The sequence below is a fragment of the Enhydra lutris genome, unplaced genomic scaffold (assembly GCF_002288905.1).
Source record: "Enhydra lutris kenyoni isolate GAN:26980312 unplaced genomic scaffold, ASM228890v2 scaffoldscaffold43, whole genome shotgun sequence".
NCBI lineage: Eukaryota > Metazoa > Chordata > Mammalia > Carnivora > Mustelidae > Enhydra > Enhydra lutris.
Genome location: NW_019154127.1, coordinates 5,669,792 through 5,686,477, shown reverse-complemented (window position 1 = coordinate 5,686,477; position 16,686 = coordinate 5,669,792). Strand labels below are relative to the sequence as shown.

At 48.0% G+C, this 16,686-nt stretch overlaps 1 protein-coding gene across 3 annotated transcripts in view; it reads left to right on the top strand.

The window, feature by feature from the left end:
* Positions 1 to 16,686, top strand: part of LOC111155817 (runt related transcription factor 1) — a 243,570-nt gene that overhangs the window by 163,383 nt on the left and 63,501 nt on the right. The gene's annotated exons all lie outside the window — the stretch shown is intronic.

Genomic DNA, 16,686 nt, shown 5'->3' with positions numbered 1-16,686 from the left:
GATGACATTTATGACCTTTCTGTCACATGTAATGTGGATGCCTTCTTATTATTTGGGGGAGTGGTCAGACCCAGTTAACATTTTAGTACCGATCTGTTCGAGACTAGATTACCCAAAGGAACTGTTGGGTCAGGGCAGTTCACATGTGTGGTTTTATTTTTCTGTGCCTGTTATTAAAGTATTAGAGCAGAGAGAGGAATTTTGGCCCATAGTCTCCTCTGGTTTCCAGTTATTTTCAAATATTGTGTTTTCTCTGTATTGTAAGAACTGAAGTCGTATTTTATAAATAGCATTAAGTACTAGAAGTTTAATGGAAGGAGGAAGGAGAATTTTGAAAATCTCATTTTCATAATATATATTGAATAAGCTAATGAATAAAAGTATTTTGAGTATAATAAAAAAAGACATGATAAATACATAAACAGCAGATGACTCTTGTATTAAAAAAAAAGTAAAGCATAACCAGTGGACATTGAAACATAAGACTAATCATTACTCTTTATAAAGACATTCAAAAGTACAAGAAGATCTGTGTTTGATTAGTCAAAGAGGGGAAGGGGTAAATGTGTATTGCAAAAAGGACCTTCCTTTTTGCTGTCTTAGCTGCCCACAGTATTTTCAAAAGAGAATCCTAGGTGGAGAAAATTAAAAAAAAAAAACTTATAATGTGATTGAAAATATATGTTCATAATACTAACTATGTTAATAATAGGGTAATACAAAGAAAATTATATCCACTTATTGAAAGCAGGAGAGATCCTATAACATATGAAAGCATAAAGTCATTAAATGGGTTCATTTGTTATATTAAAAGTCCCCACCTTTCCGTAAATGGAATTCACATTATGATTCAGAGATGTGTGTTTGGAAAACATCTTGAAGGCTTCAGATGAGGAGCTGGCAGAGCAGGTGAGAAGCCAATAAAACACAAAGGCCCCTATTGCTTGGTCTCTGCCTACCAGTCTAGCTGACAATCTTTTCAGTTCTTGTGGATTTATTCCATTAGGGTCGATGGCTGAAGCCCCTTGGGTTGCCTTTCCAGGGAAAGTCCTATCGTCGTAGTGTGCATCGATGAAGGACCCCGTGTCAGGTTTTGGCTAGAAAAGTTTGGGAACCATGAAGGGATGGTGCCTGCGAAGCTTTCCCATGAGAAGAGCTGTAGGGCTTTGGGGCAGTGTGCAGTAAGTCGGCGATAATAAAGACTGGGATTTTGAAAGCAGCGTGCTTCCTTTTCTGGCATGGAGGGCTGGGCTCTGGTCCCTCATTGGCCATTTCTGTTTTGAGTGGGTGACTAATGGAGGTGCCTGGTGTTTACTTGGGTAACAGTGAACTGTTTCCCCAAGGTGTGGATTATTTGCAGTTGGCTGCCTTATTCGTGCCAGTATGCCCTAGAGTTTGCATAAAACCCAAAGAGTAAAATAGCTACGACCAAGGCCAGGCTGTCTTCAGATAACTGGAACGAGAAAACTGATGAAAATGCCATAAATGGACAATATCTGTTTTGAATAGGTTCCTTTTCCCGGAAGTGATCTAAGCAATCCAAAATACAGGAACCCTAATTCCATGTTTGACCCGATTCCGGTTACCCGTGTATTACCTGTGTATTGTTGGTCTTGAGTGGGTTGTTTTTCTGTTTGTTTGTAGGGTTTTTTGTTTTGTTTTTGTTTTTGTTTTTCTGGTCTGCTACAAAACAAAATGAGCTGTCAGGAGGCCCCGTTTGACTTTGTTTCATGACCTCTCTCCAGTCATAAAATACAACTCGATTTTACTCTCTTGAGTGTGTCAACAGCAAAGCCTGCCAGATATTTTTTTTTCAATTTGCTTCCCATTATGAAGAGAACAGAGGATTCTCACTAATTTTGACAATTAAACTTCCTCCCTGAATCTTGTCCTTTAAAAGTTTCATCATGTTTTATGAAGCGATCGTAAGACTATTTACTGTTTCATTTTCTGTTTCTGAAAATGTGCCTGAAAACACGTCATTGGCATCAACACGCCACCGTGGCCGAGAAGGTCCTGGCTGTTGGCTCATCCAAACATTTCAATGCCAGGTTCGCATTCTGTCAAACAGCACTGATCCGATGGTTTCTCAAAAGGGCTTGGTTCTCAGTTCTAAACGAAGGGCAGAGAGAGAAACTCCCTTTACTCTTGCTGCTGCCAGTCGTGGAGTTTGGAAAACATGGAAGGGCTTTTCTCTGGTCGACAAAACTGATTTGTCTGGGCCCTGGCTCCTCTCCAGGATCACAACTTATAACCTCAAGTTCAGCCTGCAACCGGGAAAACCTGCCCATCCGGCTTTCAGGGCCTTGCTGACAACATTGGCCCCTGAAAAATATTGGTGAAGGTTTCATGTCGGAACTGTCTTCCTGTTTCCCCCTCCCTCCTTTTTCTCCTGGCCCGTTTAAATTTCATGCAGGGGATACTTTCCCCTTAGGGTTTGCTCCCTCTGGATTCAGTGTCTCCATAGGACTGGACTCTGTCCTTACAGGGCAAGAGGAAAGGGCAGCCCCCCCGGGGATGAGAGGTGATGCCGAGCACACAGATCATCATTCAGGACTTTCACACTTAACCACACGTTCTGAAGAACCGTCCCTCACCCCCTGGAAAGTTGAAGTTCAGGATCAAAAGAAGTTCTCTTGGGCAAAGTTAATTAGCAGTAGCTTATGTCAGTTGACATCAACAATCGAGGCAGGTTATCACTGGTATTTTCAGTTACAAGAAAGCGTCTCATGGCTGCCGCTGAGAGACACTGAAGAAATTTTAGCAAGGAGAACTGTGAGTGCTTCTGTCGTTGTTGTAGTACATAATCAGTTGGGAAGGAATTCATTAATCAGGGAAAACGGCTCTAGTTAATTCATTTTAGAACCAAAGAGGAAATCTACCAGACCGTATCATCAACCACATCATGAAGGAGGGAGAGAATCCAGTGCAAATTTCCTCCTAATTCCTAAGAATATGATTTTTTAATCTTTGGGGAACATCATAGATAATTGTGAAAATCCTTTTCTCCCAAGGGGGGGGGGAATATGCATGTGCCCCTCTGCCCAGAGTTTCATGCACATTTCAGTTTCCAGGACTGTTGAGGCTCGTTTGTGGACCTTCTGGGATCCACGGGCCACCCCCCCCCCAAAGCCGAGCGTCTGAGAATTTGGAACTTTGCCTTGACCATGGAGGGCTGGCCTCGCACTGGGCTGCACCGAGTAGTTAAGCGGAATGCGAATAAATGAGCAGACACGGTGGACATCCTTCTTGCACCCTGTGTGTTTTGGTAACACCTGCTTTTATTATAGCCAGGACCGGGTTTCTATAATTAGGAAAATAGATCCCATTCAAACTGCTGGTCCAAACCTCCCAAAGGCCATCAGGTATGCACACATGCAGTCCTTCTCTAGTGAATGCCTAAGCTCCCCCTGCCCCTCACCTGTCCCTCCTGTCACACACACCCCTGCAGAACTGCATCGTGAATCCCACCCTCAGCCCCAGGAGGTCTGAAAGTTCTCCCATCTGGTAGAATGGGGTTTAATTCCTTGGAGGAATTTCTGTTTATGTTGATCTCCCACTTTCAAAATAGTTCCCCTTCCCAATGCTTTTAAAAAATGAAATTCCTTCATTATGTTCTTGCTATGGATGTCTTCCCAGACATAATATTTACCCTGTCACAATCTGGGTTATTGCATATTTGTGTAATGTTTGTTACTTAAGGCAGTTTCATTCTTACAGGATTTTGCAGTATTTGAGGAACGGTATGGGGAGGTTGCTTTCAGATGAGTGAAAGGCCATGGCTGGGATGGAGGGAGAGTCCATTTGAGCTGTCCTGGTGTTCTGCACGAAAAAAGACATGTCTTTATGGAGTGGTTGTTACTAAGAAATGGTCGGAATGACTCACAATATTATCATAGGACCCAAGTCATTCTCCCTTCCATCCCAGAGTCCCATAATGAGGGGCAGGAAAAATTTATCTGACAACCCCAGAGCTGTTCCATGGGCAAGATTCAAGATAATAAAGCTAGCAATCAGATCTCCTGGAGAAAAGACCAGAAAAAGACATGATTAAAAGCAACAACAATGAAAAAAGACCAGCTTCTGAGACACCAAGCCCCAGGCAGCCCCAGCAAGTAATTCCTTTGGATGGCAGGTCAAAAGCTGACGTCCCTGATCTGATGGAGAATTCATCTTTAGAGATCAGATTTCTCATTCTGTTTCCTTTTTGCCAATAAAAGGGTAGCAATACTTTCTCAAAGCAAGTTGCTCCCTACCCCCAGCCACTACCCCTGGCAGTCCTGGTTTCTGCTTTTACCATGGCAAGGACCAGGAAGGAAAGCTCTCTTGGAAACTGCTTATGCCTGGAACATAGAGTTTCACAATCTATCTCTTCATGGTTTTCTTGCTGATTTTATGAAGTGCCAGACATCACCGATAGTGTCAGACAGCGTTTTTTAAATGAAACGAATGGTATGAATACTATTTCAGAGTTGGTGGTCGGATGCTAGACTTGCACCCACCCTCCACCCCTTCCGTGCCGGCCAGCTTGTGTTTGGTCAGGGCGGTCGTTTTTGGTGGGGACTGAGGACTGTCAATCAGAAAGAGCCTCCGAGAGAAATAACGGTTGAATGATTTTTAGAGCTTCCTGTTTCAGCAGCAAGCATTATAGACATAAACAGTGATCCGGCCAACGGCTGCAATGCTGCTCTGGTTCTAATAAATCAGTTTTGTATTTTCTTTTTTGTGCTGGTTGGCAAGGGGCGAGAGAGGGTGGAGAAGATGGGTTATGGAGGAGCAGAGTCTGTGTCATTTTTTTTTTTTTTAAGAAAAATTACTTGTCAGAAACGAGAGAGGGTATACTGTCTGGTGACCGTTCTCTTTGTTGGTTATGAAACGAGTCCAGATCAGTAAACGGATATTTATAAGGAGTCGTGTCCTGTCAGTGGAGGTTCTGTGGCTTTGGAGGATCTGTTGGACTTTCAGTTGGTGGTGGGTGTGTGCGTGTGTACACAGGGGCACATCCATCCTCCCACTGAGAAGTCGTCTTGGACCAAATTATCTTTGGGACTAAATGCATGCTAATCACATCTTCTCACTGAAGCCTAAATGATGCAATTGACAAAAGTTAATAAGTGAGCAGCGTGGACTGAGTGTTCATAGGAACACTTCCAAATACGCTGCTTTTATCTGTTCACCTGTGGGGTGTTGGGGATGAACTGCTGTTCCTTGAGATTTGTATTTCATACACACACCTTAGTGGATTCCTGGCAATGTCTGTCCCCCTTCACCAGTGAGTCCCGCACTCCGGCAGAGTGTACACAGTCCGACTAAACTGTCCAAAATGGAGCTCTCCTTGGTGTACGCTTTGCCTTGCGCGGATTTGGGACTCAGACATGTGGCCCAGACCCTGTTGGCCTACACTGGGTGTGGATCCGTAGGAAGTCTGTTTGTTGTCACTGAACTTGTCTCCAGGGAGCATTTTAGGTCGTTGAGGACCCCCAAACCATGCAGCGATCCCAACAAGCTTCTTGGAGAAAGGCCCGTGGCCTTTCAGCTGTCAGGTTCAAAAACGTGTGTCTTGTGATTTCGTGGGTGAAGATGCATTTGTTTAGAAGCTACGTAACCTGTGTTTTTCTCCAGGAAGATGTTAGGTAAATTTCCCACTTATTTTTCAACTTAGATTAATCCCGGCTTCTACCTGGAGAGTTAAGACCGTCCTTACGAATGTACAGGAGACACGAATTACAGATCCCTTCCAACTCCCCCAGCCTCCCAACCCAAGGAAAAGCCTGGGTCTGGTTCCTGGGAGGGCTGGCAGGCATTCTCATGGGCGCTGTGTGGCCCTCCCTGAGTCACCGTGTGCAAACAAAGGAGACTCTCCTTGGCTGAAACAAAGGCAATGCATAGAACAGGGGCGGTGTGAGCACCGTTGGTAATCTGTGCACTTATCAGATCTGGGCAACGAGGCAAGGAGGGATGGGCCTTTTTGAGGTGGAAACATTCCAGTTTGCTCAAGGCCGTGGTTTTGGGTCCTCACAGATGTTTTTCCTTCATTCTTACATGAAACCGCTGTGTGGAGTACAATTGGTATCTATTTATGTATTTAGAATTAATGAGGAGCTGACCTAAACTCATCTCATAATAAGGCTTTGTCTGCCCCGTTAAATGGTGTGTCTCCAGGACCTGCTCCGCTGGGTCTTTCCAGATGCTCTGCCTTCATTGTCCCATTGGAAACCTCATGGCAGTTCACAGTTGGTATTTTATCGGTCTGTCCGCTTGCCGAATTTGATGGTGGTCTCTCCGAGTGGTTCCCGTCTAGGGTGATTTGGATTCCCCTGGGACACTTGGCAACAGCTTACAGACATGTTTGGCTGTCACAGCTGGGATAGGGGACTGCTGGGGAGCCCAGGGACTCTACTAGACACCCTGTGTACTTAGAACAAACCCCCTGACAGCACAGTTACCCGTCTGAAACGTCAGTCCTGCCGGGACTGAGAACCCTCAGCTCACATCACACTCATTCATAAGAAGTCATGAAATCTCTCCCTTGCCCCTCTACTTTCACTTTCTGCCCCTCTACAAAATGCATGAAACATGTACATTTAAAAAGTACACAGAGAATAAAAAAATAAAATTAGAAACCATCTCTGAGTATTAAGTCTTTTTTTAAAGATTTTATTTATTTATTTGACAGAGAGAGGGATCACAAGTAGACAGAGAGGCAGGCAGAGAGAGAGGGGGAAGCAGGCTCCCCACCGAGCAGATGTGGGGCTTGGTCCCAGGACCCTGAGATCATGACCTGAGCCGAAGGCAGAGGCTTAACCCTCTGAGCCACCCAGGCGCCCCTTAAGTCTTAATTTAAGGATGAAGACATACCAGTGTTCTATACACATAGAATCACCCCCATCTCCAAACACCAACATCCTGGACGGGGCGATGTGGTGGTGGGGGCCAGAAGAGGCCAAAGGTGGGGTGGGCCACATAGCAGGAGAAGCTTTTCCTGGAAGACTCCCCCCATTGCAGATGCTCCCCCAGGAATGTCCCACAGATACAGGTCCACAGGGACGGTTAGAAATAATGAAAGGATCCTGCTGGCTTCTCAGTGCTCAGCACCACCTCCCGTGGGGCTTCAGTCCGGGACCCCAGATCCCCTGTCCAGGAACACAGAGAGATATGAATGGCCAATGTCCACTCAAACTAAAGAGTGTGTAAAGCCAAGTCCTGGAAGGCATCCCTGACATACATACCTTGCAGATGTTGGAAAGGGCTTGGTCCGCACACCTGAAAAAAAAAAAAATGTGTGTGTGGGACATATAGAAGGACAAGAGAAGGGACCCAAGTTGCTGGCCATCTCTGAGATGGCCCTGGGTTTGCAGGTACCACGGACAGACAGGTGGATTCTTCCAGAGCTTTCTCCCACCCGCCCCAACACATCTGCTCTCACCTTGTTTCCCACACTGAAGAGTCAGGCAAAGGTGGTTTGAAAAAAATCCAATGAGTCCTCTTGGGGTTCTTCTCACATCCAGGTAACATCTGCTGCGGGTTGAATTTCTCAAATACCTTTTGCCATGAGGGCTTTCTCTGGTTTTTGTTTGGTTGCTTGCTTTTACTCTGCATGGGAAGCCCCACACCTAACTCTCCTGCCCCAAGGATACACCTGCTTCTTTTCGCTCCCCTCAGTGAAGCGGCCGTCTCCCCGATTCGGCATGAGCTCCAGTGTGTGTCAAACAATGTGAGAAAGCTAGCTCTTGGAATGGGAGTTTGGGGACACCTGCGTGGCTCAGTTGGTTGGACGACTGTCTCCGACTCAGGTCATGATCCTGGAGTTCCTGGATCGAGTCCCGCATCAGGCTCCCAGCTCCACGAGGAGTCTGCTTTTCCCTTTGACCTTCTCCTCGCTCATGCTCTCTCTCATTGTCTCTTTCTCAAATAAATAAATAAAATCTTAAAAAAAAAAAAAGAAGGGAATGGGAGTTTGGCGGCCTCATCTGTGCTGGGGACTGCACAGAGCCCACGTGCTGTCCCTACATGTGCTTGGGAGTAAAGGTCGCCAGGGCCAGAGCTCAAGAACAGCTGTGGCATGCGTGGGGGCAGGGCGGTGGTAACTGAAGCACCGAGAGACATGCCCACAACTCCCAAGAGGTGGAATCCCCAGAATTTTCAAAACCTAGAAAGGCACCTTGTGGTATCACCTGAGCCTGGTGCCGAGTGGGTATTTCTCATGAAATATCTTCAAATAGTGACTACCCCAGGACTCTTGCTCCCTAAGCATTGTAGTCTCATGGTTCCTACATACACGGGCTTGACCGGATTCTCTACTGACTGAGGCGAGCGTCTCACCCTAACACTATCAACATTTAGGGCTGGTGTTTCTTTGTCGCGGGGCCGTGCGGCGTGTTGTTGGATGGCTGGCAGGATCCCTGGCCTCAGCCCAGGAGCCAATAACATGTCCCCTCCCAGTTGCGACAACCACAAATGTCTGCAGGCATTGCCAAAATCCTCGGGGGGTGGGAGCGGGGGTGGAGGGATGCCCCCTACCCTCATTGAGAACACTGGCACAGAGCTGTGCATCCGTGGGCAAATGACTCGACCTTTCTGAGCCCGATTCTGGCTTTGTCCTTGGGGCTGGGGTGGGGGTGTGCAGGCAGGACGACCTGCCCTAAGACCCACGCTAAGCCTTATTACTTTATGTGGTTCATCCGCTTCAGGGACACTAACGCGGTAGAGGAGGAGGTGGAAACTCTGTGAGCTGGTAACAACAATGGGAACCTGCTCTTTTGTTTATCCAAACAGATGAGTTTTTTCCAGGAAGGAACCATCAACCCTTGCCCTCGCTCCTCAGCCGCGTGGAGTTCTTAGGTCGCGAAAGAGTTCTACACAGCGGGCACTGAGATTTCAGATTAGAGATGGCAGAGACGAAATTAAATATGTCCTGTAATATGAAGCACTGTTTTTCATGGGAAAAGAAGTTCTCCCAACGTAGCCATTCCAAGTCTTTTGTCCAAACATTAATGGCATGCAAATATTTATGATTCATACATGCCCCTTTAATTCCCAACCGTATTTTAACAATAAACACTGCATTTTCACAATGAAGCAGAATAATCCCTTTGTCCTCTCTCTGGGCTCCGCAGGCTGGCACCCAGCAGCATCACATTCTTCCTGCACGGTAATTGCTGACTCCACCCAAGTTTAGGGAGTTTTATGGTAGTCTCACGGCAGCCTGCCTTGGACTGTGCTTAAGGACATCCTGGCTGTTCCATTGGAAGCCATCTTAAGGTTGTATCAGCGTTTTCAGAAACTGCAAGTGAACATCCTTGCACTTTTTCTTTTGGCCACCTATAAATGGGGGAATTCATTAATCTGGCTATGACTTGGAAAGGTCTCTTACTATGCTGGCGTCTTGCATTCTATCCAAATCCATGGGTTCTAGATGATACTAAAGCCATTGTCTCCCATTCAAGGGTCCTCTGATTCATAATGACAGCATAGAACATACACGTCTAGCTGTGATCATTCTGCGGGTCTTTGGAAGGTAGCATGGCATGTATGAGACGTGGGTGCCCTTGCAGGACTTGCTAAGAGGTGCTGGTCTCGGTCTCCCCATCTGTGCAGTAAGTGTGATGGTGCCTTTCATACACACTTGGAAGGTTATCAGGATGACTGAAACAAGATAATGTCAGTGTGGCAGGACTCAGGAAGAACCACACCTCAGTGTGGTCCTTCCCTCTGCAGCGAGAAGTGCTGGGGGGAGGCTGGGTAAGAGCCAGTGGAATCAGCCCATGAGTCCCTGAATAAGAACATGAGGAAGGAGGCTGTTTTCCAGTGTCCACTCCTGGATACAAGGAATTCTGTTATCCTGCAAAGAACCTCGTAAAATGAGTGTGCTGGAGATGCAGCAGGAGTTTCATAAATATTCATAAATAAATACAATAATAGTATTATGATCATTGCCGCAGACATTTGCTGGACCTTTTGACACAGGCAGGACCTTGTGTTTTCCATTTTAATTGGTGGGTCTCACACAGGCTTTGGACCCTTCCAATCAGAGAAGTAGAATGTCCATCACTTTTTTCTGAGAACTGACCCCCACCCCCAAAGGTCACTGGATGAGGGTACCTCATTCATTCTTTATTCAGTCGTTCATCAGATGTGCATGATGCATATTGTCATCTCAGTTGAAACATTTCAGGGTGTGGAAGAGTATCCAGGTGAAGGCATAGAGAAGAGTGTCCAAGCAGAGAAAATAGGGTGGGGAGGAATGCCTGATCTGTCCAGGAGCCAGGAGATGCTTGGGTAGCCTTCTGGGGAAGATCTTGGAGCAGGATGAGACCCAAAGAGCTGCTCAGGACCTTGACATCCATCCACACGGGGAATTTTGGTCTGCTCCCAGGGAAATGGAGAGCCACCAGCTTGTATTGCAGCAGGGACTGGATGTACCTGGATACAAATTGTAGGAAGATAGGCAGATTACAGACGGAAGAAGGGAAAGGATGCCTGGGGTACAGGGACCGAGAACTTCCAGTTCTCCCTGCGGGCAGCCTCAGATGAATGCATACCCAATTTGCAGAAAGCTCATTTGGTAATTGTCATTGTGCCCAGAGTCCACTCCTGCCAGGCCCTGCCTACCACACCCCCAACCTTGCCTGGGGCTTACCTCTTCTTCTGTCTTAGCCTCCACACCCACCTGACCTCATGCTTCCTAGGAAGCAGCCACTGTGTGGTTTCAAAGACTGGTGGCAGGAATAGAAGACCCCAGCACTGCCTTGCTTTCTAAGTGTCCACCCCTGGACCTCTGGGTAGCACCAATGTTGTGTTGGGCTGTGTATTTGAGCCACTGGACCATCACTCAAACAGAATCGGGCTAGGACGAAGCCACTTTGATCACCTGTCCTATGTTAGCTTCTAGCTCAACTTCTGCTGGGGAACTTGGGCCACCAACCAGAGGGCTCTCCTGGCAGCAGGCGGGGGGCCTTGGCCTAAAGAAAGCTGTAAATTCAGGGTCTTAGAAGTGTTTGGGCTAAAAGGATTAAAACCTGATTCTTCCACCAAAATACTCAGGAACTCTGATACCAAAAGAAAAGGGAAGATTAGCGAGGGACTGTGAAATCTAGGGAAAAGAGTGCAAGGTCACATGACCATCATAGCCCCTTGGGGTTTGGTAACTACTCTCCCTGAAGAAGCCTCCTCCCCCATTCCTTTGGTAAAGCTGAGCTCACACCCGAGCCACAGAAAAAGGCAAGTGTTGCTTTCAAAGTGAAATTAGATATCATACGGACCCAGCTGTCAGAACTGAAGGTTTATGGAGGAATTCATTGATCCAGTTATCAGACATTTTGTACTGTCTTGGAACAGAAGACACAAAGATTAATAAAATGCTGTCCCTGTCCTCAGCTTGTTTTTAATAGAACATCTCCAGACAAAATGTTTTGCATGTTTTTGGTTTTCTGTAAGTAAACCAACTTTTTCAAACAATCCATCGTTCAAAAAAAAAAAATGCTGTTTTTTATGAAAAACTGAGTTCTGTGTTTTGAGCTTCTATCAGTAGACTTTGGGGTTGGGGGTGCCTATAGCATGGGCCTCCCACCTACATTTTGCCCGTGTGGATACAGGTACAATTACATAAACACATCCGCAAACATAGGGGGCCCTTTGCACGGAATTGGGCACACATCAACATCTTGATTTCGGTTCAGTTTAGAGAAAGTAGGAAATTTCTGTGCCACTTGAAGGATTTGTACCCTCTTCAGAAATCCCCAAATAAACAATGATACAGCTGGACTGTCAAAAGTCATGGTATGTGTTTGGATGACGAAATGGACAGAGAGCAAAAGCATGAATTTTGGCCCTTAGGTTGGTTGTTCCAGTGGAAAAGTGAGACAGGTAAATTAAAAATATTTTGTGAAAAATATTTCAGCTGTCCCCTTGGAATCGGAGGGTGCATTAATTTTCATACTCAGTTATCCTTAATGAAAAAGGAGGCCGGGCACAATCTATACAGTAAAAGGAGAAAGCCTCCGGCAACATTGCAGAATCAGTTGGGATTTCCAGAATTTGCGAAGGGCCAAACTGGGGCCTTCACAGGCTGTCTTGTTTCTCAAAAGATGCATTTTGTTTTGTTTTGTTTTTTCTTTTTTCCTTTGATTTTTCCTGACGCGCTGCCTGCCGTGTTTTAAGTGTGTGAGCACAACCGGCTTTCCTGCAGCGATGCACGCATGCGTGAGAACTGTGCTGGGGCCTTGCGTAGCTGTATGACCCCCCCCACGCAGACGGTCCTCTGTGCCTACAGCCTTCCCTTGCGTGACAAAGGGCAAGTTTCACATCCCACCGAAACTGCCCAAAAAGGAGAAGATGACTCACAGGTCCAAACGGACCCCAAGGACAGCCCAGCTGCTGAAGAGCCCCAGCAGGGGGCTTGGCTCCCCAGGAGCCAAACCGTGGGAGGGACAGTCACAACAGGACTGGAGAATAGTTGGAAAGTCGCCCCTGACGCCACTGGAGTAGGGGGATATTGCTGTGACGGGACAGCACCCCCACCCCTCCTGAATCTGCTCTTTGACTTCTGGACTAGAGAGGAGTTGGAGTGGCCTTTACGCCTCTTCTTCCCCTCCCCGCCCTCGGCCCTTTGGGGAGCAGTTCTGAGGTTTAGCCACTTCCCAGATGCGGTGAGGAAGTGGAGTGGGCGCCCGGGCCATGCGGAACTGCAGTGTCCAGCCGCGGCTTTATGAGACCACAGTCGGCTGTCAGAGTTCACCGGTCCCAGGGCCCGCAGGCGCGGGGAGACCCAGCGCGCAGAGCAGGGGCTGCCTTGCCTTGCGGGTCAGGGCCGCCAGCGTCCGCGAGGACTCACCCTTGACCTTCTTCCCAACTAAATAAAGCAGGCAGTATTTTGTCCTGCACTTGGACGAACAAGCTGGCGTCTAGGGGGAGGCCACAGGCTCTGCTGGGGAGCATTTGGCCCAGCTTGTTTATAAGGCGGATCAGCCAGCCACAGCTGTGACTCGCCAAGATCGCCAGCTGGCGGGGCCGGAGTGAACTTGACCTTCGAGTTAAACGTGTAGTCTCTCCCTGATGGGGCAGTGGGCCTCGCTCTGCTGTCCTGCTGGCCGCCCTGTGCGCTCTGCCTTGGTTTGCTGGAATTTCTAGGGAAGGGGCCTGGTGGAGCTCTGTGGGTGCGGCCTCCCCAGTACTGACCAGCACACCCCATCACCCCCTCGTCAGGCCCCAGCACCCCTCCTCACCTGCTCCTCCTCCTGGGATTGCCCAAGGCTCAGTCATTGCAGAATCACGTTTCTCATGTCTCTAACGATAATTAAACTAATACTTGCTGACTCGTTATTTCATTTCACTTGCATAATGGCACTGTGAGATGGAAAGACTGGTATTAGCCCCATTTCGCAGATGACAAACAGAGGCCCAGACAGGTTAAGTAACTTGCCCAAGGTCACACAGCTAGCAAGTGACAGAGATTTAAGACATGGGCATTTTGGCTTGAGGGTCTGGACCAGACCTAGCCCTCTGTATATTCCCAGGGCCACCAGATTGTATAATCAGTGCCCTATCTTTTGTTGTTTTGGGGTGTCAGGGAGCCCTTCTGTCCCTTGCCATGTCCTCCCACCTTATTCAGTTCCAGGGTTTGTGCTTCTAAATCGTTTCCTGCTGGAACCCAACCATGGGCCAGAGCAGAGGCTGCTCTCTGGACTAGGGGTTAGGTCTCCATGAGGGGGGAGAAGGGAGGTCTCAGTGCCCCCCTCCCCTTTAGCTCCCAAATCCCCATGCTGGACACCTGTAACCCTGCAGCTCGCCCCCTGGGGGACCCAGAGCTGTAGCTCACCCAGGGTCACCTGTGCGCTGGCCAAGGCCCCAGCTTGCCTCCTGGTGCCAAAGCTAGGGCTGCGGGGAGCCCTCGAGCCTCTCCTGGCAAGAACTGTCTCCAGGCTGCAAGGGTGAACCTTGGCTGTCTCTACAGCAGCAGCATCCTCCTGCCACTGCCTTTGGTCCTGCATTTGGTCCCCTCTTGGGGTGGCTGTGATTGAGCCGGCCCGCTCTCCTTTGCTGTCCTCTGACCTACTGTTCCGACTGCAGTTCGCTGGGAAAAACACCTGAGCATCTTTCACCCTCCACACCCACGCACTTAAAATACCAGGCCCATAGGTCAATTTCAGAGGGAATTTGGTGAATAACGCGTGTGCTTCTGGGGTGTGGCTACCCCTTCTGCAGGTGCCGGCCAAGAAGGGCTGAGTCTCAGCAGGAACGGGCCGGGAAGTGGTGGGCGGCAGAGCGTGGGAGGGTCCTGGAGCTCAGCGGGTCAGTCCCAGGTGCCCACTGGCCCACTGTCCCCAGTTACCAAGCACACAGTGCCAGGGCGGGTGGGAGAGCACGAGAAAGTGGAAGGCAGAGGTTTCCTGGAGTGGGAAAATGTCACACCCACCTGTGAACCAAATGTCATCACTTATTACCTCCGTCTGTGAGGTAATAAGCAGGTGTCCCGGTGCTCAAGGCTGTGAACAAGAGCCCATTGTGAGGGAAGCGACCAGAATAGCTCCACCTTCGTGAACCACATCGCTGCGGCCAGAACTTTGGCTCTAGCTGGTAGCTTGTGCTGCACGGACGGTTCGTAGGCCTGCCCATAAAAGGATGGGCATAAAATGATGGAATTATAATTATGAGCAACAATTTCCAATTTCACAAATATTCACCTTGGTTGAATTTCATTCCTGATTTAGGAGGCCAATCTGTGGTTAACCAGGGGGCGGCATTCAATGCTCAGCTGCCAGGAGTACAAATTGAGCTCGGTGAGAAGCTGCTCTTGCATTATAACCAGGCTTACAGTTAGCTGTAAACACATTCTGGGTATAGGGAAGCCACTGGGACTATAGTCACTATAGTCAAAAGTTGGTTTTTGTTTTGTTTTTTTTTTAAGATTTTATTTATTTATTTATTTATTTATCAGAGAGAGAGAGAGAGAGAGAGAGAGCCATGCAGGGGGCAGGGCAGAGGAAGAAGTAGGCTCCCTGCTGACCAAGGAACTGAATGTGGGACTTGATACCAGGACCCTGGGATTATGATCTGAACAGAAGGCAGACACTTAACCAAAAAAGCAACCCAGGCGTCCCTTTATTCACTTTTTTGGGCGGTGGTAGAGCATGGGAAAAGTACCAAGAGTCTGGATTCCTGGTGCTGGTGTCACGGAGTTTGCAAGTAGAGATTTGGGATCCCATGACAATAATGCAAAGAACAGTGGGTGTAAAGCTGAGACATCAGGGTTCTGCTGTGTATACAAGCTGTGTGACTTTGGGCAAATGGCTTAACATCTCTGAGCCTTGGCTTTGCTACCTGTCAACCAGGAACAATAAAATCTATCTTGTTTATTTCACAAGAATGTTATGAGCATCAAATGCAATAGTATGTGGGAATGTGTTTGAAAGGTTCTAAGTCCTACACAAACCTAAAAATGCCGGTATTATGAAGATGATAATTCTCTCCTGTCATTTAGGAAACCAAGAATAGGGTGGTTATAGCAAGGCTTCCACAGGAGAGGGACCCATTTCAGGAGGTAAAAAGAACAGTTGCCCATAGAGCAGTTGTGACCCACAGGGCCAAGACTGGAACTCTTAAGACACTTGGTGTCCGAACTCAAACGAGGTTGAATAGTGTTCCCTAAATCATGTGCACCAGGACCCTTGGAATGTGTGACCTTATTTTGGTAGAGGGCCTTTGCAGCTGTAATCAATAAGACGAGGGCATTCTGCGTTACAGTGAGCCCTAACTCCAATGACCGGTATCTTTATAAAGAAAACTTGATTTGGAGACGAAGACCCACAGGGAAAAAGACCATGTGACAACAGAGGCAAAAACTGCAAGATGTGGCTGCAACCCACGGAAAACCAAGCATTGCCAGGAACTACCAGCACTGGGGCAAGGCCAGCAAGGATTCTCCCCTAGTTTATCTCCCCTAGTTCATCTGAAGGATTTAGCCTTCAGATAAAGCGTGGCCCAGCCAACACCTTGATTTTGGACTTGTAGCCTCACTTTAAAGTGTGACAAGGTGCATAGAATTCTGTTGACTTAAGCCTGTGGGTCTCTTCCGGTTTGCGACAGCAGCCCAGGCAACTGAGGAAGTGCACATGTGCTCATGAACATGGACGCCGGGAGGGCTGCAAAGTCAGAAGATACAGTCAGAGTTGCAGGTGACCTTGTGGGTATTCCACAAGTCCGGAACCCCCTGTTTTGCAGACCAGGAGACTGGAGAGGTCAAATCATTAGTTCTAAGAACTCACATCTAACCCTCTTGCTGGAAGTGCCGCCCACCTCCACATACTTTGCCCAGCTCTCTGGGCCTGACGTGCAGTCCCACCTGCCCACCCCCTACTTTGGCAAGATGCCAGGGGAAAGGTGATCTGGAGCATCTTCCTGAAGCCACATGTGAACCATGTTCTCAAGATGGCAAATCCCTAAAGCCCAAAAGGAATCTTCTCCAGGTTCCGGGAGAGAAGAGCAGCCGATGGGAAGAGCAGTCTGGGGGCTGGACCCCCCGGGCTTCTCCAGTGCTTTGGGCCCGTGGGCACCCCTCCCCAGAAAGCAGCCTCACCTCGCCAGGCAGATAGGTCAGCCATGACTTTGGTTGTAAAGCCAGGCTGGACAAAGCCCATTTCAGCATCCAATCGCGGTTTGTCACTGTTCTTCTTCTTCTTCTTCTTCTTC